Source organism: Pyxicephalus adspersus, chromosome 9 (genome assembly GCF_032062135.1).
Source record: "Pyxicephalus adspersus chromosome 9, UCB_Pads_2.0, whole genome shotgun sequence".
Classification (NCBI taxonomy): domain Eukaryota; kingdom Metazoa; phylum Chordata; class Amphibia; order Anura; family Pyxicephalidae; genus Pyxicephalus; species Pyxicephalus adspersus.
The window spans coordinates 50,320,241-50,331,954 of NC_092866.1; the positions used below are offsets into that span (position 1 = coordinate 50,320,241).

Here is an 11,714-nt window from a genome sequence, read left to right on the forward strand (position 1 = left end):
CCATCTCATCCACCTTTTTCTGCAGGTTGTATTTTGACAGCTGCAACAATGTAAATGTATGAACATTATTTACTTATATATCATAACAGTGATAACTATACTTTACACAGCATGTCAATCAGTAATCAACAGTATAAGCCGTATAAGTATAAACTTGTAAAAGCTGATTTACTATTGACAATAAATTTGGAGAAGATTTAGTCAAGTGAAAATCAATTGGGTATTATTTTTCACTTTATCCAAAACTAAAAAAAAATTCTGGGTTTAGACTTAAATATATCACAATAAATAAACTTAGTTGCATGCATCCTTACATTTTGGTTTCATTGGTTTCCTATTATAATCAATATAAACACATCAAAAAAGATGCAAACCTATATATAATATGACACTTATGAACATGCATGGATGTACATCATGACTTACAATGACATGAAAAGTCTGTTACCCATTGCCATAAGTTTAATGCCTTTCCATTGTTTTTTTAGGAAAACACATAGGTGTAAATCCCTGCTCTGCAACTTATCCTTTACCCATAGCTGTCCAGATCATGGCCTGCAGCCCACACCCTTCTCTCCAGATGACTTATTGCCCCTGATTCATCAATGAAATCCGCGCTCGCTGGAAGCGCGAACGTACGCGCGGCCAGCGATCGCGGATTACCGCGGTCCGGACTCGAGTATGCGCGTACACCCGCCTCACTACCAGCCGGATTCCAACCTTCACAATAGGGAGCGCGAATCTGCCAATTAAGGCGATTAGATTTCAGCTGCGCGATTAAGGAGGATCTCTAAAGCTCAATGGGCCAGTAAAAAGCTGTCGGATAAGCGCGGCTCCGTGCGCGAGCTTTTTCCGTTGCTGAATAGCGCGACCGCGTACGATTCCGGATCGCTAATACGAATGCGCGACCGATAATCCGATTCTGCTTGATGAATCAGGGGCATTGAATCTTGCTAGGCATCACAAAGGCCTGGTGCTATGGCTGTGAAGGTGGACTACCATGTTGTTTTTTCACTGCAACTAGGTAGCAAATGCCTTGGCTAAGTTCCTCCTGTAGAAAAGTAATTTTGGCCCAGCCCTCTTTCCTCTCAGAAAGAAGTACTACACACAACAGCCAGCCACCAGCCAGGTTTAAATTTCACATTGCAGTGTCCACTGATCAAGCAACTGTAGCGCTATCAAGCAGTTTGTCACTAGTGTCAGGATTGTTATAAGACAAAGCTAAGCATGGTGCACTGGGGTGCAAATCATTTTAAATAGTGGACTTATGCACCTGAAGATGCATCTGTGAATTGTGTGTTGTAGTGAACATTGCATGACTGTAGGCACAGAATGCCTTATTTCTGACATTTACAACTCTCCTTCTTAACATTATCTAACCATGCATAATGGATGACTCTATGGGCAATAAGGATTTGGGAGATAGTGTTTTGTTGTATGTTATACAAGATTGTAAATACACTTTAAAGCCTGAACCTGTCCCTATTTTATTGCAGGTGTGCCATCTTCTCCCTTTTTCTTTTCTGCATTCAAATAATTCTGATCATGCAGCCATGTTGATTGGCCAGGCCAGGATAACCTAACTCTTGCACAAGCCATGCAGGGGTTCATTTAGTCCCAGCACCAACAAGGGAAGCAGGCATTGCATACACAGCTCAGCGAAGTTTGACAAATGGGCAGGGCTCTTGCAGGTACTGTCCCTTTCTGCAATAAGGACCTTCCTAATACCAAATTTTTAAAGTGAAAAAAAAATAGGGGAACTATCCTAGCTAATGTGGTCTGTAAAGATAAAAAATGAAGGGCTGCCTTTCTGACCTGGCTTGACAATCTAAGTAACTGATGACCCAGAACAAGAATGCAAGGGAAAGAACTCTTCAGACTTTGATGGCTGCATGTGATTACTGGTAATTGACTAAATATGAACCTAGTAGCATCACAATGATGGTCTCAAAGTCTGCGCCTCCAATAACTAAGCCATCAATGCAACATTCAATTTTAATATCCTCACTGGTTTCTTTTATACAAACCTAATGTAGTTAACCTCAAAAACAAGGTGTGACATTTTGTGCTAATTGAGACCTTTTTGGTCCATACTATCCATATCCGTGCCAAATATATTTCTAAACCTAATTCACAGCCTTAAAAAAACAGGCTTTAACCACTTTTTTTTTTATAGAGGACGATTTTATGTGGGAAACTAAAGCTGGCAGTACGCTATACAATCTAATTGTACAGCGTTCTTAAGATTTACTATCAAATGCTGCTGCTACAAATTCCTGCCTGACTAGATACAAAAAAATGTTAAAATGTGTCAATACATTACAATTTTGGTAACATGGGTTCATAATGATTTTACAATCTCATCGTATAGCATATGACCAGCTTTAGATTTTTATGTAGTAGGGCATGGTAAACATTACTAAATATTAGGTAATAGATAGAAATTAAGGCAACTAAGTAAAGACAACAGTTTTAAGAAATAAAGTTATACAGTTAGGTAAACAAAATAAAGTTAGGAAATAAAGTTAATTTTGATATATGCAAAAACAATCCAACGTAAAGAAAATAGCATGCTGATTTTAACATTATTATTTCTATTTAAAACTAGATAGCAATATATATACACTGTCATATATAGTGACCAGTATTTGTGTTTCATTTACAGGTCAGAATACCGTTTAGTAAAAAATGTCATTTCTTTCATTAAACACTGCTACTTAGTTTCTCATCTGTCTGTGTATCAGAAGCAGTGGACCATAAGATACACTATACATCACTTCCACTGTGGCATGTACTGAACTAGGCAAAACAAATCCCAACTGATCTCATGGATAAGGTCATCCTTGTGGGGGCATTTATTTTGGTTCCAAAAATGCAAGAAGCATTAAGAAAATGATCGAGCATGCTCAAGATGACAGGGAAAACAAGCTATTTGTGGAAGAATTTTAATAAGAATCAAATGAATGCCATACCTCCAACAGTACAATTAACCAGTCTGTACAACAATTAATGTTATGTATACTTGGCCTGATGGAACAAAGAACTATTTGGAATTTGTTTAAAGGGGTTTAAAGGAAAAACCTGTCTTGTTTTTTTTTTCAGATAACCTAATGCTTATGTGATATGCAGTTGTTGAATTGTTCTACTGTTCTACTATCATTGATTTGACTTAATAGTGATTTTATCAATTTTATGTTATTGTTGCTTTTAAAGTTTATAAATGTTTAAACTGTTATTTGCGATCTGTGTTTTATCATACACATTAACAGTCCTTATTTTCTTAACAAATATTTGTTTATCTCAGTGATTGACTGCTGAATCTTCTACTGTAAATTGTCTTTCCTGCCCCCATTAGTTCTGTATACACTGTCTATGCTTCAGTGTGCAGGAAAAACAAACTCACAACTTTTCCAGGGCACCTCACAAACAATGGCACATTGGGTTTGGGATTCTAAAAAAATGCTTGGCTGTTTTAGTGTATTTTTAAGGTCTCACTGTTTTTGTAATTTTTTTATACACAAAAATGCTTTATCACTAAAATGTAAATTTCACTGATCAAATATTTTCTTAACCTTGACATCAGCACTCCAATGCACTGCTAAAGCAACCCCAAATCATTTGATCCAGAATTGGGGCATTTTTTTCCAACTGTTAGGTATTTACTCCTATGACACACCTACCATCCCTCTTTATCTAAGATATGTCAGCACAATAAAACAAGTCTGAAATTACAGTATGGGAGCACTTTAATTCATCTCTATATGGTTCTTTATTTTAGTATTTAGTTGTATCCATATGGATTGCAGTATATGTTTCATAATCCTGAAGGTTGATCTGACATTTAAAAGACAAAACAATCAAATATTGATTAGTTGTGTATAAGATACATCTTTTCTTTTAACTATATTTTTCAAATCCTATCCATGTCTTATAGTAGCAATAAGCCATGAGTTGTACACTCTCTGTAAAGCGCTCTGAAAGATATCAGTGCTATATAAATAATCATAAAAAACCCAAGCAATTTGCTTATCTGTTGCTCTATGTAATGTCTCAGAACAGACTGACTGCTGTACAATGTACATTGAAATAGTAGGATAGCTGCTAAGTGCCCTTAATATATATTTTTAGGTCAATGGTGTCAACCCCTTATTGCAAATAGTACAAAACCATGGAAGCCAAAGAGGAAAAGAAGAGAGCAGGTTTTTTTTTTTTTAGCAAATCCCTAAATGTATTATAATGTTTGACAGATACATTTACAAAAAACACCCAAAAGGATATTGTATTTTGACAACATTGACAACTTATTGCTTCATGGGGCTTGAAAGGGTATATACAGGTTAACAATCGAAAATCCAGCCATCAATTATCCGGTTCTTGCTCAGGGGTATTGTAGAAACTGTGACAGAACTAGATGTTAAGTAAAATTTGTAGCATAGTTGTATTTTTTTAGTACAATCCTGATGCAATTGTAGGTATTATTTAAAGGACATCTGATTGTCAATATTATCTTTTAGTAAAGAATACTAAGTGGGCTGTTACTAAATGAACAATAAATTGTTATCTATATATAGTTCTTTTTTGAACTTTTGCTCTTTATTGCTTATTTTTGTTATCCCCTGTATAAAAACATATGTTTGAATACTTTGTTCACCAGGTTTTAGTCACTTTACAAGTAACTATTTGCTAACAATTTCCATCTTTTAGCTGTTTGAGCCTATTTTTTTGCCAAGCTTATAAAGATGTACACGATATTTGAATGTTTGGCAGACTTTCCTTCATCTGATTCATTTCAGCTGGTTTGTTACACAACAGTTTACAATTTTTCCCCATCTATCCCACTTTTGTCACCACTTTTTTCTAACACGTTTAAAGATCAGTTTATTGTTTTTTGTTAGGTTTGTTTCATATAACTTTACATTGTTTGTGGTAATGATGAACAAATTCCACCGGTCCATTTTTTAATAGACCCCCAAAGTGTGGTGTGATTTAGGCACACAGAAAGGCCCCTGTGTATAGAAGCATTAAATGGACCAAACAATCAATTGTGACATCACCTGCAATACTTTATTCTCTTCTCTTAAGCCAATGTTTTCTCTTTCCTTTGTTTCTGCAGATAGCTGAAACCTTCCCTTAAAGAAAAAAGAAAACAGGTCATTATTTTTTTAAATAATAGAGGATATGCAAAATACTATAGACATCTGTCCAGAATTATAAAATCCTGACTTTACTGAGAAGCAATAACATGTTTTTCCATCAATTGGGCAATTATAACGAGGAAAATAATATACCACAAAATATGCTAATTTTTTTGTTGTTGTGTGTACTCTATATTACTGTGTGTTGAATGTTTCACCAAGGGAACTCCTTGGAGACATCTTGTTTTAATAAAAGGCATTTGTGAGGGAAACAGATATGTGGGTTGTCTTTTACAATAAGTGACCAGATTAGAACTGCAAGTTTTGGGAACAGATTAAACTAAAAGCAAGTTGCCCATATTCAGACACAGCTGATAAAAAAAAAGAATAAAACCTTTTTCATCATTCAGCCCACACCAAGAATGCACCAACAGCCGGAGAGCACTGAAGGATAACAAAACATGAATTTCTATTGCTTATTAGGAACTACTGGACTGAAGACCCAATCCTTCCTGTAAAACCTGCCATTTGGTTCTTATTTTGAAAAAAAGAAAGCAGACACAATTTTGCAAATACATTTAATAAACTAAAATATTTGTAAAAGGAGTTGTCAAATTTTGGGTCCATTTAAAAATTTTCCCCAAATTTATATATTTGGATTTATTAGAAATATATGAATCCTGAATTAACATAAATTTACACATAATTAAATCCAATGTGCAAAATATGTAGATTATGGACAATTGTTGGGGGCACATTGGGAGAAAACATTTATAAATAGATCCCTTTGTGTATGTGTGTGTTTTTGTTATAAAAAGTTAGTGTTTACCCTGAAATCTTGAATGAATGGGCTTATTTTAATATTTTATTCATACCTTTTCCATTTCCAGTGCACACATCTTTGCATGAAACTGTAAACAGGGAGAAAAAAACTTTTCAGAAAATCCAAACCAGAATTGAGCAAAAGATGTCAAATAAAATAGTTGCTTTCTTTCAGTGTGCTGGTGATGCTTTTAGAAATACGCGCTTGCAGTCTACATTGACCTCTACATATAAATAATGCTGAGAAAATCTCATGCTGGTGTAAATCATAAATGAAAGCTAATACCTGGCATTGGGATGCATACTATACCTGCTTCTTTAAAACAGACAATGCATCCTTGTGCCTCTTTTCAATGATTTCTTCTTGATGGGAAAATGATTCCTAATCAAAGACAATAAACCTATTTACATCTCTGCAAGTAAAGAAACAATAGTCACTCAGATAAACAAAAATATTATAGCAATGGACTAGTACATATTTGGGATTTTTTTTTACTGTTTATGACATAGTTTTATTTTTAATCAGAATATACTGCTTTCGTTTGTCACTTCTTTTTTCCCACAGCTTTAATGGCCCAAGAAGGCTGAGCAATAACCAGCAGCCATCTTTTACAGAAGTGAACTTAATAGCCTAAAATTCAAATGTGTTAATTGTGACTCCACTCTGCATAACAGTGGAAATGTAATTCTTGAGTCTATAGGCAAGTGCAGCTTGCTTCCATGTGCATTCCACTTCTGTATGAGATCAGTCTGAATTTATCCAGAGATCATGGACAGCTGTGTTTAACCTGCACTTGACTTCTTTCTAAGCTGCATAATTTTGCTTTAAGCTCCTTCTGCATGGGGAAGTAGTTCTGCCTGTTGACATTTTTCTATTTTTCTATACCAAAACAGTGATTCTAGGATATAACTTATTTTCTTAAGTAAAATGAAAACATTTATTAAATAAAAACTTTTCAACATCAATAACAGGAAAATGAACAATAAAACCAATTCATATAGTTTTTAGGAACCCTTTGGTTCTATAACATAAATTTACATACTTTTAGTTCTATATGAGTTTATGCTCCTGGGCTGGGGGTTAAACTCCCCTTTAACATTTGCTTACTTACAAAGGAGTTATTTGAAACAGGTTATATGAGTAGAAATCTTTTGTACATACATTTTTCCATGCAAGTTCCTGTTTTTCCATGAGAAGTTTGCTAATTTGCTCTTCATACTGAAGCTTAGCAAGCTGAAAAACAAATAAATAAATAAATAAAAACAACCAAGTAAAAAAAAACAAAAAATAAAAAATTGTTAGCTATTGCATGAAGATCATTACTTGTCCTGTTTTAATGAAAACCTTTACAATTTGTGTGTAATTATATTTTGTACGAGTATGATCAACTTAATCTAGATATTCTTTCTAATGATTGCAGCAGTCAAACAGCTGTGCACAATATTAACAATACAATACGAAGTTGCCTATTTACCCTTGAATTTGCAGATAAAACAGAAATGAGTCCATAGTCAGTAACTGTCCCTCCTCACAATTTAATATCATAGTCATTTATTAGTAATTGTCCCGATTGTCTGTTGACAATTTGAAGGGAAGACATTTAAGTTACCAGTATGTTTTTAAGCTAGGTGCACTTTTGGGACATCAACATGTATATTTTCTGTATTTGCATTACTTATTTGGACAAAACATCAAGCAATGTTCACATATTCATCTATATAATTGAATTTGATAATTTCAATTCAGAAAATGTATGTTTTACTGTTAGGTAACCATTTATAATGGAAGACCACCTGAAATAACTTTCTCACAGAACCCCTACTATAATTGGTATATCCACAACACACAGTACATTAATGTCATGGTCAGTGGGAAGAATGCCTCATATTGCTGGTCAGTGGGAAGAATGTCACCCTTTCAGATGAGCAAAAAGATTGTTGGTGTCAGGTAAATTGACCTGAGAGACACAAATTCCTCATAGTTTAAGGAACCCCTAGCAAACTGTTCAGTCACTCTGGTTGAGAAGAACTGGTTTTGAGATTTTGCACACTATATTATATAATGACAATGATTATATATATAATGACAATGATTTTTATGTTTTTTATTCAACTTTTTTGATACATTTTTGCTATTTGACGTGGCGTAACTTATTATCACAATTACATTTCAAACTGAAATACTTTGGGAGTAAACAATAAACCGTATCCCTTAAGTCAATCCATTTTTCCTCATGACCAAACACTATTTGAAAATGTGTAAATGAGTTTCAGTCAATTACAAAATCCACAAACAACATATGAAAAAAATGAAAATCATTAAAGTTGGATAATTTTCCGTCACTAATGTGCAAAAATTACATTAGAAAGAGCTTTACTTTACTCCTACATGATTTGACAAAATTGAAATTGTTTTGCTTGTCTTTAAAAAAGCTGGTGGGTGTTGGTTTTACAAATGTAAAAATATTATAAATTGTGACATTAGTTATAGCTACAATAAAGTAAAAACAAAGAAAAATAAACAACAAGGTATTCCTAAAACATATCCTAGTAATACATATGGTAATTCCTGAAAATAATAGTCATAAAATGTTTTAATGTAAATACATAAAATGTTTACATAACAATACAGTATATCTATAGTCACGTGTTGTTTTTTTCATTTTGGAATAGAAAATCATTTAAACCTTATTCTTTTGCCATCTTAAAAAATGGGGTGATTTTCTTTAGTGAGATAAATCTCTCTTAGACACTTGCCATGGGATTAGTAACCAATTAGGAGATTTCCTCTTATTTTTCTAGTGAGGACTCAAAATGTTGGAGTTTCTGTGTAGTTCCAGTGGCAAGAGAGGGTGAATCTTCCCAGGGGTAGTACAGACAATTAAACCTGACTCCTAGAGGAGTCACAAAGAATCTGAAGAAGAGCACCTAGAAGAGCTAACAGTACCAAGAGAGAAACAAAGGCCAGATGTAGTTTGTAGTGTAGGTTGTACCAGTAAGCCAGGAAAGGGGGAAATAGGATCAGCTGGAAATCATTGGAGAAAGCCAGCAGAGGAGAATCTGTTAGCTTTCAGGCTAGCTTGAGAAATCTTTGTAATAATTAGAACCAATGGGCACCTAGAGGTGCTCAGTATTCACCTGTGAGGTTTGTTTTGGAGGTTGGCTTTTTAGAAGTCTGTCACTTGCAAATGCTCCCAAATACACAGTCGTCACAAAATCAATTGTGTTAACAAAACATTAGAAGAATTTATCAGACAAACTTCCATCCAAGAATCTACGCTCTTAAAAAAAGCCTTTTAGCAAGAAAAATAAAGCATCAAAAACACCAGACAAACTTTCCCTGCCAAGATAAAATAATGCCTGCGCTTCCAACTTCTGCTACAAAAAGCCAGAAAAAGTCGTAATTTAGAAGAGGAGACCTTTAAAATGTTCTGTTTTATTACATGCCTTAGGACTACAAGCATTTAAGTGTTTTTATATAAACACCATCATAAAACTAAAAGATGAGTAATTTGATGGTTTATTTACCAGTTCTAACCTTTACAAAGTGTCAAGACTTCTTTAAAATGTTTGCTTCAGGCTGTAGTTTTACAAGCTGGACACAGAATTGTTCAGGCCTCTCTGCTGCTGACCCAGAACTGATTTAGGAAGAGAATACATGAGGCTAGTGTTCTTGATGTCTAAAATGCTGATTGGCATTTTTTAGGTTTTTTTTTATCTAACACATAATCTGCCTCCTACAAAATAGGAAAACGTTTCCATGACATTCAGTCAATTGCAACTTTACTTTTTGACTTTTAAATTGTTTACTCAAAAACCCTCTGAAGAATCAGCTTCAGTAAATGTGTTTTGAAAATATAAAAACAAAAAAGTTATTTTAATTCTGACTTCATACTGTCACTGAGTAAACATAAAAAAATGTAAAAGAAATTTCTTTAGACTTTTTGAGGCAGAATGTGTGGTTTGTGCCAAAATGTCATATGATAGTTTACTATTTACAATGGAAAAAAGGGCATGAGCACACATACACATGAGCTAAGGCCCTTTTTAGACAAATCTTGGCCACACAGCAAACTACTGCTGTGCTGATAGGAGGAGCAAACCACACCACAGGCAACCACATTTGCATGCAACTGTGGCCATGGCACAGACCTTTAGGCAACAATCGTGTGATGCAGCTGGATGCAGCCTGGTACAATAACTGCACTGTGAGCAACATTTGCACACGACTGCATCTGTGGTCACAGCACAGACCTACAGGCAACAACCGTACAATGCAGGTAAGTACCACTATGTGGTGTCCTCTTCCATTCACGTGAACTATGGGACTGTGGCTGAGCCTGCGGCAGAACGCTGCAGTTTACCAGGGGTCTGAAATGGTCCCAACTCTTTTAAGCACAGGTAGTTTATATTGCACCTGACCAAACCCCTCCCACAGAGGGACCACATTGGTCTTTGGACATCTATGCAACTTTTAAAAACCTTGACTTTTTTCCAGCCACTACCCGAATGTTCTAAACCATCTTCATGCCACATAAATATATATATATATATATATGCAACATTTACATATAGCATAGTAATCAACTTTTCACCCAGCATCAGGCTCTCATATGTAGAAATTAAATAGCTTTTTAATATGGATGAAAAAAATCAAAACTGTTTCTAACGGTAAAAGAAGGACCACGATAACCATAAATTGCTTCCTGGTGCTCAGAAGGAACAGGCTAATATATATATATATATATATATATATATATATATATATGTCTTTGCAAATCTTCTTTTTTTTCCCAATGAAACAGGGTCCCAAGGTGAAGGCGGTGATCCTTTATTTTAAATACAGTAACATTCATGCAATACATACCAACATGAAAAGATGCATTTAACCCATTCATCCATATGGAAATATAAGCGGTTAACAAAATGTCTCTTACCCGCTCCATACGAAGTTCTTCCACAACTTCCAGTAAATGTGTTTTGAATTCAAATAATTGAATAGGTAACAGGGTTTCCATGGACCCTTTTAACGTGAAGGGAATGTCTTCTGGCCCTTGTTCGACTTTGTCCATGTTTACCAATATCTATTGAACACAAGAAAAATTGCAAATTCACATTTTTAATGTACAGTGCTGCGTAATATGTTGGCTCTAAATAAATACTGTTTAATAATATTGATTAATACCAATAAAATCAATAAAATGTGAAAACTGTAAACACAAATCAAAAATATGATTTGCAGAAGCAACTTTAATATATGTTGGATTTTGTACTTTTGTGCTTTTGCCCATTGCTAATCCTGTGTTGTACAATCATTGCCAGCTGCCTAAGCACAATAGCCATGGAAAATAATCAGTGCTGTTCCTGATGATTACTGTGTTACGACATGGGGACCAAATGGCTGACAGCTGCCAAAACAGTTATGTGTGTACAGAAATAAATTATTAAACAAAAAAAAATAAAGTTTAAATCTATTTTTTGTTTTTGCTTTTGGCTATTAGTAATGGCGTCTTTTTTCCCACTGACCACCACACTAATCTACTGTGAGATGTGGATATAGAAATTATAGCAGGGGTTCCCTGAAGACCTAAAAGTTATTTCAAGGTTTTCCCCATAAAGATTGGGAATCACTATTTTTGATACTCGTGTAGAGGTAATCCAAAATCCACAACAGGAAGGTAGCTAATATGCCTAAATATATAGGCTATATAGACTATTGTTTGCCTAAAATCCTCCGCTACACCTTACAGTTTTTTT

At 34.6% G+C, this 11,714-nt stretch overlaps 2 long non-coding RNA genes across 2 annotated transcripts; both read right to left on the reverse strand.

The window, feature by feature from the left end:
* LOC140337941 (uncharacterized) lies at positions 1 to 6,273 on the reverse strand. The gene is made up of 3 exons (XR_011922157.1): positions 6,011 to 6,273; positions 5,055 to 5,129; positions 1 to 40 (listed from the first exon to the last, which is right to left on the reverse strand). It is a non-coding gene; the product is annotated as an uncharacterized lncRNA (long non-coding RNA).
* On the reverse strand, positions 6,274 to 11,031 carry LOC140337940 (uncharacterized). The gene is made up of 3 exons (XR_011922156.1): positions 10,895 to 11,031; positions 7,120 to 7,191; positions 6,274 to 6,339 (listed from the first exon to the last, which is right to left on the reverse strand). It is a non-coding gene; the product is annotated as an uncharacterized lncRNA (long non-coding RNA).
* Positions 11,032 to 11,714: the final 683 nt, after the last annotated feature.